General features: G+C 36.8%; 2 long non-coding RNA genes across 6 annotated transcripts in view; both read left to right on the top strand.

The window, feature by feature from the left end:
* Positions 1 to 13,730, top strand: part of LOC121823056 (uncharacterized) — a 29,473-nt gene extending 15,743 nt beyond the window's left edge. The window contains exon 4 of the long non-coding RNA XR_013045193.1: positions 13,291 to 13,730. This is a non-coding gene — a long non-coding RNA (uncharacterized LOC121823056). The remainder of the gene's footprint in view (positions 1 to 13,290) is intronic.
* The window catches only part of LOC121823113 (uncharacterized), a 147,019-nt gene that overhangs the window by 23,384 nt on the left and 99,181 nt on the right, over positions 1 to 24,454 (top strand). The window lies entirely within an intron of this gene.

Genomic DNA, 24,454 nt, shown 5'->3' on the forward strand with positions numbered 1-24,454 from the left:
TTTATGTTTGAAGGTTTAACACAGAGCATGTAGAGAAAACTGCGCTACAGATAACAGCAACTCTGTATTGTTATTAAGGAAATGCTTAGGAATTTTAGAGAAAAAAATAGGTGATTGCCATTTAAAGAAAGAATCTGATAGGTAATTATATTTCCCGAATCATCTCCAAGATATTATATAACAATAATTAAATCTTACAACAGATGTTTGGACCATGCCTAAATATGAATGAAACAAAGATGACTGAAATACTTACTTTGTACTCTGAAAATGAAACATAAAAATCTACATATTTGTCAAGTTGGGTTATGAGACTTTCTAGTTTGACTAAAATGATGCTAGTAAATTTTAATAAGAAATTGAGGATGTGGAAATAGAAATAAGGTGTGGCCATAGCTTTCAAAGTCTTTATACATGCTTTTCCAAATAAGGAATTATGATGTGTTTTAGAGGTCATTCAAACCAGGAAGGTAAGATTTCAAAGGGCAGCTTATTGGGGGAGTCAGAACACTTTTGAATTCCATGCTGGGTTAGGAAAGAGACAAAGAGATTTCTGAAAACAGTGTTAGTTAGCCTGTGTATTAGTCAGGGCTCTCTAGAGGAACAGAACCTATAAAATGAATACACACACACACACACACACACACACACACACACACACACACACACATATATATAACTAGGCTCTAGTTCCTGGTCCTCATACCTTAAATACCTTTCTGCTTTCTGCCATCACTTCCTGGGATTAAAGCCTCACTTACTTCCTGGGGTTAAAGGCATGTGTCACTATGCCTGGCTGTTTCCAGTGTGGCTTTGAACTCACAGAGATCCAGACAGATCTCTGTCTTTGGAATACTAGGATTAAAGGTGTGTGTGCCCCCATTTTCTGGCCTCTATGTCTATCTAGTGGCTGTTCTGTTCTCTGACCCCAGATAAGTTTATTAGGGTGCACAATATTTTGGGGAACACAATATCACCACAGAAGCTTCCTCCACAGCAGATGGAACAGATGCAGAGACACAGTGAGACATTAAGTGGACAGAGAGTCTAAAGTAGAAGTCTCTATCAAATCTTTCCCTTCAGAGCTCAAGGAATCCCTTGGAAGAGGTTGAGGGAAGATTATATGAGCCAGATGGGATGGTGGACACCAGGAGCACATGACTCTCTAAATCAACTAAGCAAGGCACATATAAGCTCACAGAGCCTGAAACAGCAAGCACAGGGCCTACATGGGTCTGCACCAGCTCCTCTGGATAAATACTATAGTTATTAGCTTAGTATTTTAATGGGATTCCTGACTGACTCTTTTGCCTGCTCCTGGGACTCTTTTCCTCCAGTTGGGTTGGCTGGGTCCAACTTCAATATGAGAGTTTTTGCTTCATCTTATTATATTTTATTTTTGTCTTATCACATTTGGTTGTTATCTTTTCAAAGCCTGTTCTTTTTTAATGAGACACAGAAAGGGAGTGGATCCAGATTGGAGGTGAGGGGAGGAGGAACCGGGGGGAGTGGGAGGAGGGGAAGCTATAGTCAGGATATACTGCATGAGAAAAGAATATTTTTAAAAGTGTCTTTATATTTCAAATGATTTAAGAAAAAAATCCTCACAGGTATAACCAGCTGCTGGGGTCTTAGTTAATTCCAGATGTAGTCAAGTTGACAACCAAGACTAGCGATCACTGTCTGGGAAGGAGCCCTTTCCTGGGTTCTGTGTTGCTTTGTGTTCAAACTCAGCTTGGTAAATGTGCTAAGACAATACTGTTGTCTCTGAGCTGAGTCAGACATACTGATTTCAGGAGAGCAAAGATTATTTCTTTATCTCTTCATTATCTTTCTTCTTGAAATCACTAAAATTTTTCAAATTAAATTACCTTACTTATTAGACTAGTTTGTCAAGTTCAGCTCCTTTCACATGAGAAGTAAATGGGGCGGCACAGTCAGTACTATTGGAGCTGAAACACAAAGGAAGAAAGAAGAAAAGCACATTATTTCCCCAAAGAGCTGCCAATCCAACAGCTGCTTGGAGCAGTTGTAGGTACTGCTCTATAATAATAGTTTTTTTTCCCCTTGGCACAGTAACTCTAGGAAATTACAAAGTGAAAAGTTGGCTTCTTAACACGATTAGGGGAAAATATAAATCCTTTAGTTTTAGAAACAAATAAGGCAAACAGACTAAAATTATTTTTGAAATCTCTCCTCAGGCGTCGCTGCTTTTAGATCACAATGCAAAATACCAATTAAAAAATGAAGGTGATATTGAAAAATACAGGATTGCTATCCTTTTGAATAAGAATAATGAAAATATAGATGTTAATATGTTTATTTCTAAATTTTAATATCTTTACTTAGACTAGTGCTATATAGAACGGCTGCTACTTTTAGATTATAATAATGTACCTTTTGTTTTACAAATATACATATGTTTTTACAAGCAGTTTTGGTAAGTTTTACACAAATACTTTGCTTTCTTGCTTTTATCAAATACAAAAATGTCTTATCTTTTCAAGAATTTATCAACTGGTTTGTGGAAGAACATTTTGAAAGAAGAGTGGTTTTTGTAGAATTTTCTACTCATTTCTATGGCTGTGACTTGCTATTATGACACACACTAATCCGTGTGTGAATGAGACAAGAACACATGCAAGGTATCTGGCAGACAAAACATCGATGTAATGGCACATTTCTGCCCTCAACAGATGTATTTTCTTTTGTTGGAATTAGATTCACCAGGTCTTATCAGCACAAGCATGACAATTCCTTAAGATTTGCTTATTTTTATTTCCATGTAGACAAATGTTTGCCTGAATGGATGTATGTATGCAGTGTGTATGCGCTTTATGCCTGTGGGGCCAGAAGAGGGTGTTAGATATCCTGGAGCTGAAGCCACAGACAGTTGTGAGCCACCACATAGGTCCTGGCAAACCAATGCAGCCCCTCTTTAAGAGAAGCTAGTGATCATAACCACCAAGCTGCCTCTCCAGTCCTAATATACATTTCTCTTAAAAAAATGAAATAATTACTAAAACGACTTCTTTATATAGGATTGAAGACAATAATAAAAGATAATACAAAATAGAACTTCTGTGAGTGTAAACATATTGTAAAGCCTTTATATGTCACAGTATTATTTTTCTAACATGAAATAACTCTAATCTGAGAAAAATCCTATAGATGTTTTGAAATAGAGTAAATTCTTTATATATAAAAGTTTTCTTCAGGTACATATAAGTGTGCACACTCAATAAAAACCAAAACAATATAAAAAGTTTAGTAAATCCACTAGAGTAAAAAGGAAAATCAGGTACATACACATATAGAAAGAGGGTGATTTGTATATAACAATAAAATAGAGGAGAAACTGATGAGCATACATCCATTTAAAAACAATGGTTTATTTTCCCTTTGAATAATTTTATATCTGATACAGCTTTATATACATACATACTTTAAATGCTCTTTAATATTGAGGTTAAATCAAGTTATCTTGAATTCCACACACATTTATTCAGTAAACATTTATTGACAGTTACCTTAACCAGACATTGTATAATATAGTATAAGTTGCCATTATGTTATTAAAAAAAAAAAAAAAACCAAACTAACCTAGTCTTCACTTCTCATCAAGGAACTTCTCTTTGAAACAGAAGGAGACCACTGCAAAAAACCACAACCAATAAAAATGCAGAGTTATGGAGCCCAGTCCAATGGACACATCTACAAAATACTCCCATGCTTAAGGCTCAGAGAACACTGTGGAAGATGAAATGGAAAGATTATCAAATCCATGAATTATTTTGTTTCTTAGTAATATCAAAAGCTACACCCATTAAATTCTTACCTGCATACATGACCTGAACAAGGACAACAACAACATGCCTAAGTAGATGGGATAAATCCCACAAAGCCTCAACCCTACACAAAGAACTATAGGCAACTGAGAAAAGCCAGGAATGGGAAAGGTGGCCTCCTCCAGGGAAGAGCACACCAATTGGTTGTCATGTGCCAAATAGCCCTAAAAACATACACACAGGTAGAATTGTATGGACTGAAAAGGTTATATTTAGGAATATATGCAATAACAATCAGTGGGGGGAAAAGCCATAAATTTGAGGGAGAGCATGGAAGGGTATGTGGGAGGGCTTAGAGGAAGGAAAGGGAAGGGAGAAATGTAATTAAATTATAATCTTAAGAAAGAAAAGTTGATGTAAGTAAAAATATTATTAGGGCTTTTGTGGGACTATTTTTATCATCATTTAATTCTTAAAGTATTTAGCTTAAAATTATTTTTATGTAAATAAATTCTGTGAGAAATCTAAAAAGGAAGGGAGGGAGGGAGGAAAGAGGGAGGGAGGGAGGGGGGAGGGAGGGAGGGAGAAAGGAAAAGCAATTTGTCCAGATCTGACTAAAGAGATGGAGATTTCAACATGTTCAACAGTCTCACTAAGACACTGGGCCTCTCAAAGCCACCCTTCAGCATTCAGGGGCTGCTACAGATTTCTTACACAGGCACATTTTGATCGGGTTATCTGCTAGGAAGTGCTGACTACAGGGCTCTAACTTAGAGAAATCTGTTTTGACATAATCAGTTCTGGTGGATGTGTTGTTAGAAACCATGCAAGAAGCCAGCTGCACACAATACTGCTAATTCCAGCCAATTTGTCTTTGCCAACTTGTCACAACCCTGAATGCTTGCTTTTTGAAGAAGCACAGACCCAGTGCAATGAATGCTGCTGGGCTTCTCCTTTATAAAGCTGTTGCTCCAGGCTTTAGAGAGACCAATGAAGTTAGACTCTGTTAACCTGGTGTAGTGGTCCAGGCCCCACATAGATAGCCTGCTTGGGGAAAGGGATTAGGACTATCTCCCTGGTAAAATAGTGAATGCAATGATATACTTTCTTTATACTTATTAAATATAAAAGGAGAAGAGCTGTAATAATGCAATATAAATCATATACACTGGGAGATTAGATAAACTTCCCATCTTAATTTACCAGTGCCCTTTATTTTTCATGTGTTTTCAAATTTCCTCTGAGTTTTATAGTTTTAACTCTTTTTTCATTGTTTAATTAAAAACATTTTTAATTAAATTGCCCATTTGGATTAATTGTCACTGTCACTGTTGAGATGTTTGGCACACCAGTATTCAATATATGTGAAATAATTTGATGGAATGTAACCTTGTTCATATTTTTTTAAGTTTTTTAAACATATACAATGAGTATTAACAAAAATTTTTATTATAAACATCTTAGGAAAGAAGTATGTGTTCCTCAAAACTATGAAAATATAAATACATCAGTAGACTTGTATAGTACTTATCTATAGAAATCCTTGAGATGTAGAACAGGAACATTAAAATCACTGTAATTATTGTTTCTTTCAGTTAGCAGTGTGCATTATTAAAGTGATCTCAGATCTAATGGGTTTTATACTCAGGGCATTTTTTAATTTTCAAAGTATATTATTATATAAAAACAAAGTTTTATGGGAGTCATTCATATACCTGTAATATGTTTTTACAGGTAAGTTAAAGTATCAATGGCCACAATCATTTTTATATTGATGTTATATCTTATGTAGTCTGAACATATTTAGTCCCTGCGGCGAGCTCCTCGGCCAGCGAGGAAGAACGACCACCACTCGAGGATTCTTCTCAGATCACACTTTATTGGAGCGCCTCTTGATTAAGGGAGAGCTGGAGGTGAGGGGCCCTGAGGACTGAAATGCAGCTGCTTATATGAGGATTCAAGCAAATGGGTCAGTCCGTGATTTGATCGCGCCAGAATGCGAGCACGGGGAGCCACGGGATAGGCTGAGGACATGGAGTCAATTACCATACTCTCGCATGCGCGGACCTTAGGACACGTAGTCCTAGAAGCATAGCCAATTATGGAGTTGTTTACAGCTGGGCTGTCAGGAAGTCAACGCCATCTTAGAATGGCGGCTCCCTACAAGTCCCCAAAATGACACTATCCCATGAGCTTGAGCCAATGTGTCTAGGAGCAGCAGGGGGTATTGTAGGTGAGTTTTCATGGTCCTGCCTGGCCCAAGGTCATGATAAATCTCTCTCACCCTCCAGTCCCGCAGCTACTCAGACCCAACCAAGTAAACATACAGAGACTTATATTACTTATAAACTGTATGGCCATGGCAGGCTTCTTGCTAACTGTTCTTATATCTTAAATTAACCCATTTCTCTTAATCTATAAGTTGCCACATAGCTCCTGGCTTACTGGTATCTTAACATCTGCTTCTCATTGTGGTGGTTGTCAGTGTCTCTCTGCCTCAGCCTTCCACTTCCCAGAATTCTCCTCTCTCCTTGTCCTGCCTATACTTCCTGCCTGGCTACTGGCCAATCAGCACTTTATAGATCAATCAATCATCTTCAGCAGGATGTGGTGATAGATTTTACTCTCAGGACCAGATCAAAATGAAGTAAGAATGCCGTTAGTTGATGCCAACCCTGGTAGGTAATAGCAGGACACAAGCGCATTTCCCCATTTTCTCAAGCTCATTTTAAAATTGTTATCATGTGGCACACGCCTTTAATCCCAGCACTCGGGAGGCAGAGGCAGGCGGATCTCTGTGAGTTCGAGGCCAGCCTGGGCTACCAAGTGAGCTCCAGGAAAGGCGCAAAGCTATGCAGAGAAACCCTGTCTCGAAAAACCAAAATAAATAAATAAATAAATAAAATAAAATAAAATAAAATTGTTATCATGACTTCACTCAACTCAAGCTCATTTTTTCAAATGGCTGGAATATTGTGTCTCAAAACTGGGCTTCATGTACAGTTAATATTTTAACTTCAGCACTAATTCTGAGTTATGAGAAAAGCTGGTGGCTGTTAAGTCTGAGACTTTCTGTGAACTATTTGCTGTGGTGATCTACCTCTTATGATTTTCCTTTTGTGTGGTTTTAAGTCATGATTTTACTAACTGTTCCTTTATTCACAGACTATAAAATATCTGTATATGTTGCTTGCCTTCTGTTGTCCCATTTTAAATTTTAACAATGTCCTCTCCTCATAGAAACTTGTTTCTTCTTCGAGTTCTATTATGACACCCTAGAATGAAGAATGGCCTTAATCGATGCATGTGCTCAGATATGTTACATCACCAGGAATTATTTGAATAGTATCAATGAAAACAATTACATGAGCTGTACTTTTTCTCTTATTGAAAATAATCACCTTTCATACTATATATTTTGATTATGATTTTCCCTCCCCCTACTCCTCTCCATTCCTTCCCTCTTCTCCTTCTAGATCCACATCCTTTCTCTCCTTAGAAAATAAACAGGCATCTAAGACATAATAATAAAATAGCATTAAATACAATAAGATAAAACAAACAGACAAAAAAACCCCAAGTGGAATGGGCCAAAATGACCAAACAAGAAAAAGAGCCAAAGACAAAAGACAAAGAAACACATATAGATACAAAGACATATATGTGTTTGCACACTCAGGGATTCAAAACTGGAAGTTGTAATATATACACAAATGACCCATGTGGTAGGAAAAGAAACAAGACAAATAATCAAAAATGTCCTAACTTAACATTGTAAGACAAAGAACCTCTAAAGATGCCATTGGATTCATTTATTTTGGCCATCTACTTCTGGGTGTGGGGCCTACCCTTAAGAGTGATTTGTTTCCCCAGTGAGACTCCCTTGAAGACCAGAAAAATTTTATTTGCAAATGACTATAAATTGGAGTTGCTTCTGAGTTAGGAATGGGGGCATGTGTCTACTTCTCCTTTCAGCTCTAGGACCACATCTGGTGCAGACCCATGAAGGCCCTGTTCATGCTGCCACAGCCTCTGAGTTCATATGCACATAGGCTGTGCTGTGTTTAGAAGGCCTTGATTCCTTGGTGTCCTCCATTCCTTCTGGCTCTCATGCTCTTTCCTTCTCCTCTTCCTGCAAAGTTCGCTGAGGCCTGAGGGGAGGGATTTGAGGGAGACATCATTTTTTATGTGCTGTAATTTTGAACAATCTTCCGTTTGAAATAAATAGCACTCTCTTATACAACTTGCAAGAAAATATTTGGCAAGCATTCTCTTTTATTTAAAATTTAGGTACTTCTCAATATATGAAGAAAATAGATTTTCCATGTAAAGTTTAAGAATGTGTCTGAAAGAAGATATTACAATAAAATAAAACTGAGAATTTTTTCTTTTATATTACAGTTACAAAATTTCTCCACCAACTTTCCACCCTCAAAACTCTGCTATATACTCCTTCCCATTCTTTCTTTAAATTTATGGTCTCCTTTTTTTTTCTTCATTAATTAATCTTGCACGCATGCATGCATGCGTATGTATGTGTGTGTGTGTGTGTGTGTATGTGTGTGTGTATGCATGTAAGTGTGTATTCCTAAATATAACCTGTTCAGTCTGTATAAAGTTACTTGTATGTAAATTTTTTTGTTTTTAGGACTAACCATTTGATATTGAAAATCAGCTAGTATGATCTTCCTTGGATAAGACCACCTTGCTCACTCCCAGTTTTCCTCATTTGCCTATAGATCTTTGTGTAAGGTTGAAGCCTTGTAGGCTTTTCCAGGTCCACTTTAGCATGTCCATTGGTGGTGTTCTTGTTCAGCTCACTGTGAAGCAGTCATGTTGGTGAGACTTTATGGGAACAACTTCTGACATTGCTAGGAGACACAATTTCACATCAAATTACCCGATCCTTTGGCTCTTTACAATCTTTCTTTCTGCCTTTTCCACAGTGTCCCTCAAGCACTAGGTGAAGAAGTGTTTTATAGACACATTCGTTGGGACTGAGCTCCACAGCTGCATTTTGATGGTTGTGGAGAAGTTTCCTTGATGAGTGTTAAAGACTATACTTATCTATCTATGGGTTATCTGAGGACACATGTTTGTAAATTGTGAGGGATTATGCTGGTTTTGTAAATTATTGCTGTAGATTCTCCTCCAGTAACCATGACTTTCCTAGCACGGAGTTGTTATCTAGGTTTTCAAGCATGGTCTCCCTCTTGTTGAACAAGTCCTGAATCCAATTAGAGAGCTGTTACTGCCAAGATATGAGCACTACTACTGCATCCTTAATATTATTGTGCCATGGTGGACATTGATATGGTTCACAAATGTCACAGTTTGGTGGGATTATAGGTTGCCTTCCTCATTTGGAAGCTTGTATCACACCTTCTGGTACCATGAAAACTAGTTTTCAGAGTGGAAGCATTCAGGTTAGTTCCAGTTCAGTGGCCTCTGGGCCCTGTGTCTGAAGTACATGGCAACAGGGACTTAACTTCCACATTTGGTGACGGTAACCAAGGGCAACAGTGACTGGAAGTGTATTTGGGGAGTCTATTGGACAGCCCAGCCAACAACTCAAAAAAAAAAGGCTTCCCATGTCTTCTAATAGTTTTGTTAGGTGGTGTTTGGCTCCTGGAGGAATCACCATTAGCCCAAATGAGAAAATTTCACTAAAACTGTACAATTACATACAGATATTTTTAGAAAATAATTTATAGTCTGATTCCCTGAGGCTTTTCTAGATATTGTTATTTTAACCACATCTCTCCTTCTTCCCTATATACATCCCTCCACCTCCCCAAAGAACCCTATTTACTCACTGAGACCTCTTAGTAGCTGAGTGGACATCTTGCAGGGCAGCATCTGTGACTTACACATTGTGTTGTAGGTATTATATTGTGGCTTGAACCCTGAGAATCCACTCAGCTTTGAAATTCAGGGTTTTGTTTTCTTAAAGAATTCCAATACTTGAGCTAGAGAGATGACTCAGATGGTAACTTGCCTGACACTAGCCCGATAACTTTAGCTTGGTCCCAAGAACCCACAGTGGGAGGGAGAGTGGACTCTTCAATGTTGCACACTGACCACATGTTGAATGTGATTTGTGTGCACCTGCAGTTATACCTCACCATGCATGCATGAGTGCGTGTGAGCATACACACACACACACACACACACACACACACACACACACACACACACACAATTTTAAAATAGTTCCAATACTTAAAAAGAGAAGTGAATTGTATTTTTTGGTAATTTAATGACAGATCCCAGCATAATTTCTATTATTAATATTCAAATTGTATTTCTATTTCAGAATATTGAAGTTCTAAACATATGTCTATGAAATTCTAAACTTTGCTACTTAACACAATAATGAAAATAAGCTACCAAAAAAAGACACAAAAACAATTTCATTATTTTTATCATCTATTTCTTAAAATACTATTTTATTATGGAATTTACCCTTTGCCAATAAGTAGAATATACACTCAAGCGTGAAAAGTAAGAGTGAGAAAATCCAAGTCAATGGAAGTTTGAGAGTCCACTGACTTTGGAAATAAAATCCAGCACATGGTAGACATTCTTTCTACCCCTGAGTTAGAAACCTAGCCATGCCTTGAATTCTTTGTAATATATTCCCAGGAGGGTTATATCAGATCATATAGCAGTTACATTATTAGATTTTTGAGGAGCTTCTATATTTAATTTGTTTATATATTTTCAAAAACTTATTTAATGGAAACATGGGTTGATGGCAAAAAAGAAAATAAAAGAATAGAAAAGGCAGCAAAGACGTGTGGAGAGAAAACCTGAGGCCATAGTTGGTAAAGATATTCAAGGTGATTTGATATCAGCCTTAGCCATTAATGAGATGATGGAGGTTACCACAAAAATTCACCCAAGCTAGAACAAGTATGGTAAGTGCCTCACAGGTGTATCTCTAATATTTGCATCTCTGTGATGTTAAATAGATAGAGGAAGGGGTATAGTGGTCTTCACCAACATCAAATTTATTCATGGGCTCTCTCTTGTGGAAGCTTGCTGTACCAGACTGCTCTGACTCTAAGTGAAACACTGAAGCAGGCTTTCTTGACTGCCAGCCCCCCAGTCATGACACAGAGACTTGTTATTAGTTATGAATGCCTGGCCTTATCTTATGCTTGTCTGAGTAGCTCTTATAACTTAATCCATCCTGTGTTTCTTCACCTACATTTTACCTCAGGGCTTTCAACCTTCCTTTTACTCTGTATGTCCTACTTCCACCATGTCTGGCTGGGTGGCCCCTGGTTGCTCTCTCTCCTCCCTCATTCTCTCTCTCTTCTGGAACCTAGATTCCTCCTCCTCCTTTTTCTCTCTGCCTGACAGCCTGGCTTATCCCTCTACTGCCAAGCTATCGAATGTTCAGCTTTTTCTTAGACCAATCAGGTGCCTTAGGCAGGCAAAGCAACACATCTTTACATTGTTAAACAAATGAAGCATCAACAACTGTAAAACATCTTTAATAGTTACACAAGTACAGCATAAACAAATGTAACACATCTCTGCCTAGTTAAAGTACCACAAACAAAGCACCACCCATCATTTGAGCACAGATGATATTATATATGAAATTAAAAAACTGTTTTGTTATATTCCTGGGAATATATAGGAGAAATAAAAACACGCTCTTACAAAATCTTAAGCAGTTTCTAAGCTACATTATTTGTTATTGGAAAGAAAAAAGAAATAAATAAGTTAAATGCTCCTTAGTGGTTAACTAAGTTGATAAATTTTTTTTATAACCAAACAATGGAATATTATTCAGCAGTAAATAAGAATACAGTACTGTATTAGTTACTTTTGTGTTACTGTGACTAGAGGTCAGAAAGAAACAAGCAAAGGGAGAAAATGATTTTTACTCATGGTTTCAATCCATCCTGGCAGGAAACACAGGGTGGAGAAGCTCAGTTCATAGTGGTAGGACTATGTATTGGGGGATGTTCATGTTCTATCAGGTCAGCAAGGAAAGAGCTATATTGAAACCAATGGTCAGTCTATAATCTTCATAGTCCTTCTCGTAACCTACTTCCACTAGCTGGACTTATCCTCCTAAGCATTTCAGAATTTCCAAACTGGCACTACCAGATGGGAGCTAAGCACTCAGACCATCACTCTGTGGGAAACACTTCACCTTCAAGTTGTTACAAGTAATGAAGGATCTGCAAGATGGACAAGCCTTGCTATACTTAGGATACATGAGAGAACTTAGAAACAAAAGATCACATAACAATAATTCAGTTACACAAAACACCTAGGACCAAAGAAACCATCAGACAGAAATTGTAGTAGTGGTTTATAGGAGCTGGTGTAGAGGCAAGAGTTGGGGAGAGATTGTTGATTGAAATGTAATTTCTTCTGTGGGTGGTGAAAGTGTGCTCAACTCAATTGTAATGATTGTACAACTCAATGGATACACCTGAATCTACCTAATTACATATCTTAAAAGCATTAATTTCTTGATACGTGAGTTACCTCAACGTAGCTGTACTACAAAAGAAAAATTATGCACATAGTGAAATATTTCTTTGCAATGGAAGTATATAAATCAGTTATTACCTGTGGGAATACACATGAAACGGGAAAGATAGACTATAATACAGATGAATGTCAGGATTTTTGATATATATATACATATATATATATATATATATGTATATATATGTGTGTGTGTGTGTGTGTGTGTGCATGCATGTATATGTGTATTTATGTATCTCTCATATATAAATATATAAATATGTATATACACATATATATGAAGGGAAGATAACATTTTATTTAAGACACTCAGTGCTTTACTACTTTATTGAAGGCAGTTTAAATAGAGACTGCATTTTCAAACATAGATGTTTAGTATAAAATATACCCTCTATTTATATGTGAAATAGAACAAGACATTTTTTTAAAAAGGGGAACATAGTCATTGTTAGAATTGTGACCTAAAAGACATTCTGTTGAGCAATTCTGGCCCTTCTGAGCCATCTTTCCATTTTCAGTCTCCAAGCTATAAAAGGCCCTACTGAAAACCCCTGGAGAAAGGAACAACTTAGATTCTGTGTAAAGAATGAAGTCAGGAAGTGGCAGTCAATTATGCAATACCGATCTAACGATGGTTGGAAGATAAAGTATGAAAATTCCAGTTCTAACATAAACAAGTTCAAGCAAATTTCATCTGAGAAAGCTTCCTACTAATACAAAGCAGTTACTTCATCCATGTTATCTACCTGATATGCAGTGAAGAGCACCATGAAAACAGGAGTCCGAGGGTCTGAATCTAGATCCTCAGGTCTCTTTTATTAACCATGAGTTTCTGAGGGAGTAATAACTTCCTAGGTTGATTAGTTAATTTTGAAGGCATTTAAACTCTCACATTAGTTACTTGAAATGACTTTGGTCATTTAGAATGAGCATTTTATACACAGTTTTACTTATTATATGAACACATTTTACATTGTTTCAGCAGAGAAGAAGAAATGGTCTTCCATCTTCAGAGAATCAAAGCTGCAGACATGTAATAGTTTGTCACTGCCAGCAAATGACAATGCAGAGGTGAACTGTATCCATGTGGAGAACCATGTGGAGAACCATGTGGAGAACCATGTGGAAAACCATGGGGAGAACCATGTGGAGAACCATGTGGAGGAGAACCATGTGGAGAAGAACCATGTGGAGGAGAACCATGTGGAGGAGAACTATGTGGAGAACCATGTGGAGAACCATGTGGATTATTTCTCATCATGATGCTAGTGAAGAAGTGGCAAAATCACCTTAATTTCTTTAATTCAGATTGTCTGTGGTTTGATATTGAAGTAGCAGCTAAAAACATACCCGCTGAAGCATGAAGGTTGCTACTATGTGTTATAATTTCTTTTCAACAAAAATACAGCTATATTTAAAAGATTACTTTGTAGGATGTGGTCCTTATTCCTGAATAGCAATAGAAATATATCTTTTAAATATTGTGCACAGATTCCTGATGCCAAATATTAACGCTGACTTCACTTGTATTTAACAACCTCACTTGTCTTTAAACTTCAAGGCTTAGTCAATGAGTCAATGCTGGGATGTTTGTGGAAGGTACCGAATGAGGTTACAACCAAGAATTTCAGAAAAGAGGAACAGAGAGTGTGAGAGAAAAGGGACAGTCATTGGAAACCACACAAAGAGAAGCATTCAAAAATAAAAGGAATTGGCAATTAGCCAAGACACCAAAAGCAGGAGTTCATATGTAATACAGCTGTCCCTGTTTCTCACAGTGCAGCTGCTGGGGGATTTTACACATCCAAATTGACAAGTACTTTCATGCCGATGAATTTTGTGGGTTATAATTCTTTGAGTAAGTTTAACTGTTTAAAGTACAGCATACAAAAATAGAAATTCCTAAGCCTTCCTTTCCCTACACTGAGATGAGTGAGTGGATACAGAAAGCTGGGGGAATAGTTAGGAGTGGGAGCTAGAGGACACAACAAATCGGCAACAGAACTCAAAGGTGACTTCCAAGTCGGCTAGGTGTTAAAAGGGTCATACGACTTGTCCCATGCCACACAGGTGGTAAAAACACAGAGGGATTTTAACCTGAGTAGTATATTCCAGAATGTCTGTTCACACTGCATAAATTACAGTGTTGCTTAAAGAACTATTAGAACTACGTATTAGTAACATACAAACTGAGCAGTTGTACTTATGTATTGAAGAATGTACATATACACACAAAACTAAATACTTTAAATGCTAATATGAGTATTCAATAAATATTAATACTTAGGTTTTAAAATATGTACAATGTGCCTTTCATTCCAGTGTCACATCCAGATGTGACATGGATGAACAAAGAAAACATGGTTTCTCACTAATTACTCTGATTTAACATGCAAACATCTATTAAAATACCACATTGTACCCTGTGAATATGAGCAATTATTACATGTTAATCACATTTTCTGCAAGGTTCAAAGAGACACAAGTGCTAAATACACTGAATTATTTCACTTTATTTAAAAGTATCAAATATTCCTAGAAAATGATGTTGATCAATCAATTATGTTGATTATCAACATAATTGGGTATAGAGGTGCCTAAGACATGGATAAGATGCATTTCTGTGTTTCCAAAGAGGATTAATTGAAGGGAGCCTACTCACTCTGAGTATACCCTCAACTTGCAATAGGCAGGGGGTTTGAATGAAGTTCAAAGAGAAGTACATTTGGAGTAGACATTTTCTCTTTGTTCCTTCTGGATGCCATAATGTGAGATTGTCTGTTTTTCCATGCCTTTCCACTGTGATTGACTGATATCTTTAAAACTGGGAACCAAAGTAAATCTTTCCTTCCCTAGGTTGCTTCATTATAGTGACAAATAATTGACTAACACAACACAGCATCTCATCAGTTTGTACAACTAAAATAATAAGTAAAGAGAAAACATACATTGAGTAAAAGGAAAAAGACTGTTTCTTACAAGCATGTGGCACAGTTTTAGCCTTTATAACTTCGTCACAGTTTACAAGTAAACCCTTTATTTAAGCAATCCTGTATGGACACATATAAAGGTATGCTTAAGGAAAGAAAAAAATCACAACTCTTATATATACACAATTCCAAGCTAGTCTATTTTTGTGTCAGCATGGCCAAAGCTCAAAATTAAAACAATTTATTACATTTGTTCTGTCTTGTGACCACACACACACACACACACACACACACACACACACACCTGTGTGTAAGTAATCAGTCTTACTATGGGTTCTTCATTTGTAAGCCAATCCTAGATAAAAAAATATTTTAAAAATTTCATTTGTACTGAATATTTTCACATTAGTTCTTTCTTGTCTTTATTTCCTAAGCAACATGGTGGAGAAATTATTTAATATCATGCATATCAACTCAATTATAAGTAATCTAGGGATAATTTAATGTATAGAAATGTAGACAGCAACATTTTATCTTAGTGATTTGAGAATATACGAATTTTTATATTGTTTTTGGGTCTAAGCAGTAATGGCCCTCAGATAAAGAAGGATGACTATATACTCAAAACTACATAGATATTTAAATATATGTGATATGTTCTTTTAATCAAATTCATAGGGCATATTGATTACAGTTTTTTTATATAGTTGAAGTTTTTTTTCTACCATTATATAATCAATATAAAAATGAATTCAAGCAGGAGTATCAAAGCTGCCTCATTTCATCAAAAACCCACTGTAGACTTGAGAAAGCAATATAACTTTGATTTTGCATTTACCACAGGACAGTTGTTTGGTTTTAATCTTAGTGTTTTTATGAGAGAGATGTGTCATTGCCTTTGGAGCAATGTCACCTGACATCAAGAGGCAATCAGATGCTGTAGGGTGATTTTTTTCCCAGGGGAAGAAAAGGAGTCTTATCTTTACAAATGCTGCAACTTTAGCTGCAGATAAAAGAAATTTCCCAGTGCATTGACAAAGAAGTCCAGGTAGCCCCTGGCTTTCTCCCAGTGCTTCTGTCTATGACCTTTGCCAACAATTCTTGTATAATTTTTATTTCACAGAGGAAATCATTATGAAAACAAGGGAGGAATAAATAGAATAATCAGCTGGAATTATGTGGCAATTAGATAGTTAATTAATGCCTTGTCTTAGCTCTTAATCATTCATCTGTTATTCAGTATAATCAAGGTTATTTGGTTTTGCTGATTCTCTTCGATGTAATTAGTCAGACATCAGGTCTTAGAAAGGATAGAGAACTGGATGCTCTTATCAACATTCAGTTCAGGGTTTATAAAAGGAAACTCTGAAAACAAAACAAATGCTCTTTAGTAGGGAATATGAGGGGAAAATGAGGCTTCCTTTTTTTGTAAACTCATTAATCTCTAGTGAGATGGAAGTATTGATAAAATAATGCTTTATCATAAGTGATATGATGAATGTGGAAACAGGAAAAGGTGCTAAACAAAACATTCAAGGAGAAAATATTTTTGGAGCTCCATTTTTCTTAGTTTACTGGATTTTGTATACTATTGAAATACAATTAGTTTATAGAAATCAAATTAGAAGTTCTAGTTTATAAAAGAAATAGTTTAAATATGAATGCAGTTACTAAAATTACTTTGTTTTAATTATATAGCTTTACATGTATTGATAACTTTGCTTTACAGTAATATTTGAGTAAGTAATTATGATTTCTCATTGATATCTATGTTTTCTTAGAAAATAGAAAAAACATTAGTAAGATTATATATTCTTATACTACTTAATGTGAATCTGAAAAGACAGAAATTAGTGAAAATTAAAGAAATGCATTTAAGAATGGCATACAAAGGAATATATAGAGTAACCATCTATATACATAAACATTAAGGAAAGGATATTTTTTAAATATTGAAAATATATAAGATTCTAAAACAGAGGTATCTGAGGAGCTATTGGCAGTTAATGGTAATTAGGAGAGAAAGAGAGTCAATTTTCTTCTGATGTGAGGTCCATGCTCTAGCTCATGAATCCATAACCATGCATATATGGGCAACATTATTTGGACTCAGTAGGTTACTGAAAATAAAGATATAGAAGCATGGAGTTGGAAGGGGGAATGTGAGGTGTCCTAGAGGAGTTGTATAAGAGGGGTAGGGGAAAATATGGTCAAAATACATTGCATATATTTATGAAATTCTCAAAGAATAAATAAATAGTATATAACAACTTTGTGGATAAAATTAATCCATGTTATAAAGTGCTTGGAAATCTTCTCATAAAATCAAGGTTCTATTTTATTCTTTCTGACAGTAAGATGTGTATCATAGTATCTATTCGTTAAACAAATTTACAGTCTTCAAAGGAAATTCTATCAATTGATTTCAGTTGCAATAATGTATGCCATGCATAAAACCATTCACTAGAAAGCAAACAATCTGATTCCTGATTATAATTCTGGTCAAATTATTGGCTTATGTCCTTGACAAAATAATTCAACAAAAACCAGAATATCAAACATTATTGTACAGTAATCCCAAAGAAAAATTTAAAATTTTTTAAAATGGGTATTTCCTATTATTTTTGCATCTTGTTCAATAGTGGACCAAATATCCACTATTTGTCTATAAAAGAATGATTAATACCTTATGGAAGGAAATAAAATATTGAAATAAATGAGCAAATGACTAGTCCTATTTAAATATCAAATTTTAGAATTCATATAGATTATACTAATTTGTTAATTTTTTTTTTTTTTTTTTGGTTTTTCGAGACAGGGTTTCTCTGTGTAGCTTTGCGCCTTTCCTGGAGCTCACTTGGTAGTCCAGGCTGGCCTCGAACTCACAGAGATCCACCTGGCTCTGCCTCCCGAGTGCTGGGATTAAAGGCGTGCGCCACCACCGCCCGGCTAATTTGTTAATTTTTAATGGCACAATGTTACAACAAAATCCACTAGCTTCTGGAAATCAGGAGACAGAGAGGAAGGAATGAGGTGTGAGTTTCATACATGTGCATCTCCCCATTAGTGTAAACTAAAACAGGGCAAAGGTCATTGCTGTGGATATCACTCTATATAAATAAAAGACTGATGGCCAGTGATCAGACAGGAAGTGTAGGTGGGACAAGGAGAGGAGAATTGGGGAAACAGGAAGAAGGGGGGAGAGACACTGCAGCCACGGGCAGGAGAAGCAGCATATAAAGATGCCGGTAAGCCACCAGCCACATGGCAAGGTATAGATTTATAAAAATGGGTTAATTTAAGATATAAGAACAGTTAGCAAGAAGCCTGCCCCGGCCATACTGTTTGTATGCAATATAAGTCTCTGTGTTTATTTGGTTGGGTCTGAGCGGCTATGGGACTGGCGGGTGACAAAGATTTGTCCTGACTGTGGGCAAGGCAGGAAAACTCTAGCTACAGGTCATCAGCACAGAGAACCTGTAATGCCATCGAGGAGTAAAAGTCCTTTTTAGATTGTAGCTGAACATGCACTTCAGGTCACTGTTCTTTCTCATTCAATATACAGATATTGGTTATGGAGCTTATTTGTTTAATTTTTTCTAAATATACACTTAAAGTTTATTCTTAAATGAAAAGATACCTATAGTTATGACAAAAAGGTGACAGAATATATTCTATTTAGTTATAGAGTAACTTCAATAATTTTTATAACACTACTGAGTTTCAAAGCTTTTAATTCTTGCCCCTCCCTACAATTCATTTACAAAACAGTCTTCCCCAAGAAAGTGTATGCCAAATGGCCAGCCCTGAAAATATACAAATGAGTAATATTACATAGAGTGAGCAAGCTATAATTAGGAGTATGTATGTATACCCACACATAAATGCATGCAACAATTAATGAAAAAAGAGGCTATGAATTTGAAAGAGATAAGTAGTATTTGAGAAGGCTTTGAGGAAGGAAAGGGATAAAAAATAAAAGGACAAAGTAATTAAAACTTACCCAATAAATAAATGAATAATCACAAATGCAAACCATAAATATATCAGTTAAGATGGCAAAAAAACCCAGCAGACCTCACTTTATAATCTTGTTTTATATTTTATAGATCACAAAATAATTTTTTTTCTCCTGAGAGAAATGAAAAATGAAAAATGCATCATAAAGCACATAGCTGTCCTGAATTTTATCTGTAGGTGAAAACTTCTGAAATTTATGTTATTTTAGAACAATATAAAAATGAAACATCACTGCAATTCAAACTCAAAATAATTTTGATGCTTCATACTAATGAGCTACTCCATGTGACATATTGGACTCAGCTGCTTGTGCCAAAGCAAACCAGGCAGCTAACATTAATGTAATCATGTACCTCTTTCAGGACAAAGAAGCCATTCCTAAGGTTTTATATCTAGGAATGACAAGATAATTCAAAATTCACAGGTAGAGTAGTAAATCTCTAGGTAGGGCATGTAGAGTTCCTTTGCTCTATCCTTTGCAGTGTTATGAGTGTCTGGTCCATTTGTGCTTTCTTCCTCCCCATGCAGACCAGGAGACAGGAAGACTCACTTTCCTTCTTGCTATTTACTTCATTGTATTTGCTCACCACAGCACTGCCTGTGCAGCATGCTCAACAGTGCCTAGGATTTAAGGACAAAGATATTTGAGGCAGTGTTTTGTTTTATTTTATTTTTTAATAGCTTTTTAAATAACCTGGTATTATGATATATATCAAATATGAACACACACCTTAGAGATTTACAGTAATGATAATAGATAAAAAGTAGTGTGCATTGTAAAGAGGATTCTGTTTTTTCCCTTCCTTTTTAGTGGGCCTTGTTTTATGGGACACTATTTGCCATTAATTACACTTTTCTAGACATCTAAACATTTGACTTCTGTATTCATTCTTTGCAAGAGGACAAAATGTTTCTCATGACTTTTATGCCCATGTTATCCTGGAAGCAAGTTCCTAAATCTCTTTGGTGAGGCCAGCAGAAGAATGTTCTTCTGTACATAGCAACAGACTTGGAAAGTAAGGACTGAGAGTAACTGCCTTCACTTTCAGAATAGTCAATTTCATGAGTGAGTTGAGTCCAAAGCTTTGAGTTTTCAGAGACAAAAACGAACATTTGGCCAACACTTTTCCCTCTATTCCCAAGAAATATAGGCAAAATATGAAATGGGAAGCTTTGAACAAATCTCTCCTCATTTTTAGGATTTCTGAAGAAAGGACATTATACCTTGACTATTATATTCTTTTTTTTTTTTTCACTTATAAACTGTATGGCCGTGGCAGGCTTCTTGCTAATTGTTCTTTTATCTTAAATTAACCCATTTTTATAAATCTATACCTTGCCACGTGGCTGGTGGCTTACCAGAGTCTTTACATGCTGCTTGTTCTGGCCTTCCGCTTCCCAGAATTCTCCTCTCTCCTTGTTCCACCTACTTCCTGCCTGGCAACCTACTTCCTGCCTGGTCACTGGCCATCAGTGTTTTATTTATATAGAGCAATATCCACAGCACTTCCCCCTTTTTTTTTTAAAAGGAAGGTTTTAACTTTAACATGGTAAAATTACATATAACAAAACAATTATTGAGCAAGAATTACAGTTACAATATTAAAGAAGATGTCCTATCTATCTTATATTTGTGAATTTAAGGTTTTATATCTAACTTATCTTTTATCATAACTGAGGAAATTACAACTATCTAGTCTTCAACCACATCAAAGACCTGAAAAGGAACATAATGGTACCTGAGAAATGGTAGATAGATGCAAGCAACTTTCGGGAATCTTGCAAAAGTAGACCAAGACAGCTGGCAGCCTGGACAGTCACCTAATGTTTCTCAGCATTGTTGGTGCATTCAAATTGGCTACAGGCCTAGAGTATCTGACAGACCATTTTCAGAAGCAGGATTTCTGAAAGACCATCTTACCCTGTCTTGGCAGAGTACACTGGTCGCTTTCCTTGTGTCCCGCTTGTCCAGAAAGGACAGCATTGCCTTCGTACTGTCAGCCATCAAGGCAAGGGCAGTTCTTTGCCCAGTAGGCCATTTTGTGCCAAAAAGACAAACTTCCAAATGGAAATGTCTTAGAAGCCCAACATTCTCTCAGGATCAATTGGTGCAGCCAGGAGCAATTGTGTCTCACGTCAACAGAATTTTAAGTTATTTAAATGCCATATTCTCTAGGTCTATGAAGTGTTTGAAGATTACCTATCTATCTGAAATATATCAATGTATACCTAGAAGACTTAACTAACATGGCTACAAATATGATTATCATAGATGACTAATTATTAATCTATTTTTAATTATCCATTACAATTTTAAATTAGTTACTTGAACATAATACCTCAAACAAGAATAGACATATATATATATATACAATATAACAAAATTAACTTCAGGTTTGTATTAATAAACTAAAATCTATACCAATGTAAAACATTTTAAACAAGTTGTTCTTTAAAAGTAGGTTCATTAATCTACCCTTTTATCTTAAAATCTCTATATCCTCCTATATATCTATATCATATCCCCTTTTCTTTTTTAGAAAGAGATCACATTTATAATCAATCTGTTTTAAATAAAAATATTGTTTTTTCTCTGTCCCACACCAGAGGGCTCTTCTGATTTGGGACACAAGAATCTCTTAACCATTTTTTTTAAAGCAATATGTCTGGGTTTAGAGGGGGAGTAAGCCAATTCCACCTCTAAAGCCAGCTTGGTATATTTGGGAATTTGGGCGTAGCATCTCTTACTACTTCCTGCTGGAGAGGGGCGCTGTATCTTATGGGGATGCAAAGAAAATTTTAGGCCTATGGGGTAGTCCGTGAGGCTGTATTGTGTGAACCAGTTGCCTTGAAACTGTTCTGGATGTTGGATCATCTGGGCCATGGTGTCATCGGAGACCTTTCAGGGGGTCTTGGCTGGTGAAACCTGATGTATCTTAATCTGGAACAAATCCACAGCCTCTGGCTTTCTGTGGAAACAAAAGCAGAACCTCTTTTCCAAAGCAACATATCCTTAAATCCAAATTTTGAAGTCAAAGTACCTTTAAAATACATTTTGGCATAACTCAACAGCTTTTGTAATCAAATGTTTTTCTTCAGTTACAAATATCAAAGAGGACATAATCCAGATTCTCTGTGTGGTAGCCATCTTTACGTGGCTTATTTTTTATATTACCTTGAGCCTATTGCTTTAAACTGCACCATTTTAAGACTGAAACGGTGCTGTGGCTGCTGGCTCCGCCCAGTTCAGCTTCCCAACATGGCAGTGGCACGTTTTCCGCCAGCTCTAGGAGTCATCAAGTCTCAGAAATAGTGGGTCTAAGCTTTTATCAAAGCAGCGTGTAGCCCAGAAACCTCATTTTTTTAAAAATACTAGTAAAGACTAAATCTACCACACAGCTTAATGTGCCGTTGGCAGACGCCTCATTCCCGCCATACTGCCGGTAAAAGGCACACGCCAGGAACCCGCCAGTGTTCAAACCTGCGTTTTGTGGCATCTAGCTGCCCGTATGAGACAAGAAGCAGGAATCTGGTTTTGGCTCTGTTTAGAATTGGTTATTAAATATTCTCAGGTTTAAGGTGGAAACTCGAGCCGTTGGGCACCATTTGTTGCTGGGGGGCTTCTCTCCAGGTTCCACCAAGCCCTGCAGTCCCACAATCCACATATAAAATAATCACTCAGATGCTTATATTACTTATAAACTGTATGGCCGTGGCAGGCTTCTTGTTAACTATTCTTATAACTTAAATTAACCCATTATTATAAATCTATACCTTGCCACGTGGCTGGTGGCTTACGAGAGTCTTTACATGCTGCTTGTCCTGGAGGTGGCTGCAGTGTCTCCTACTATTATATTCTTAGTAAGCCATCAAAAACAGAAGGAACTCTGTTTTCTTGCTTGAGCTGCTGGGCACATTAGCTACAGGTAAGTAAACCTGGTGTTTTTACATTTTGAGGACATATGCTCCTCCCATTTGTCTTTTGTTTGGACACTTATGACAGGGATCTTTTCATTTTATTTATTTATTATTTATTTGAGATCTTTTTTTAATTAAATTTTTTTATTCATTTTACATAGCAGCCACTGATTCCCCCTCTCTCCCTCCTTCCATCCCCCAGCATTCCCCCCTCACAACCCAACCCCCATTCCTTTCTCAAAGTAAGGCCTCCCATGGGGAGTCAGCAGAACCTGGTCATTAAGTTGAGGCAGACCCAAGCCCCTCCCCCTACATCAAGGCTGTGCAAGGTGTCCTACCATAGGTAGTGGGCTCCAAAAAACCAGCTCATGCGCCAGGGATGGATCCTGATCATACTGCTAGCAGGTTCCTTAAGTAGATCAAGTTATACAACTGTCTCATTTTTCAGAGGGCCTAGTCCAGTCCCATGGAGGCTCCACAGCTGTTGGTCTAAAGTTCATCAGTTCCCACTAGTTTGGTTTGGTTGTCTCTGTAGGTTTCCCCATCATGATCTTGATTCCCCTTGTTCATAGAATCCCTCTTCTCTCTCTTCCACTAAATCCTTGAGCTCGGCTTGGTGCTTGGCTGTGGATCTCTGCATCTGCTTCGAACAGTTGCTGGATGAAGGCTCTGTGATGACAGTTAGGGTGTTCACCAATCTGATTACTGGAGTAAACCAGTTCAGGCACTCTCTCCACTATTGCTAGTATCTAAACTAGGGTCATCCTTGTGGATTCTTGGGAACTTCCTTAGCACCTGGTATCTCCCTCTATCATGGTATCGCTTTCACTGTTCTCCCACTCCATCTCTGTTCCAACTTGACCATCCCGTTCCCTTATGTTATCACCCCCCATCCCCTACCCTCCATTGCTGCCCCCTCACCTCCAGTTTACTTATGGATATATCATCTATTTTATCTTCCCAGGATGATCCATGCATCCCTCTTATGGTCCTCCTTGTTAGTTAGCTTCTCTGGGGCTGTGGGTTGCAGTCTGGATATCCTTTGCTTTACATCTAGTATCCACTTATGAGTGAGTACATACCATGTTTGTTCTCCTGAGTCTGGGTTACTTCATTCAATATGATATTTTCTAATTCCATCCATTTGCCTGCAAATTTCATATTGTCATTGTTTTTTTTACTACTGAGTAGTACTCCATTGTGTATATGTATCACATTTTCTTTATCCATTCTTTGGTTGAGAGGCATCTAGGTTGTTTCCAGGTTCTGGCTATTATGAAT

The sequence above is a fragment of the Peromyscus maniculatus genome, chromosome 16 (genome assembly GCF_049852395.1).
Source record: "Peromyscus maniculatus bairdii isolate BWxNUB_F1_BW_parent chromosome 16, HU_Pman_BW_mat_3.1, whole genome shotgun sequence".
In the NCBI taxonomy this organism is placed as follows: Eukaryota; Metazoa; Chordata; class Mammalia; order Rodentia; family Cricetidae; genus Peromyscus; species Peromyscus maniculatus.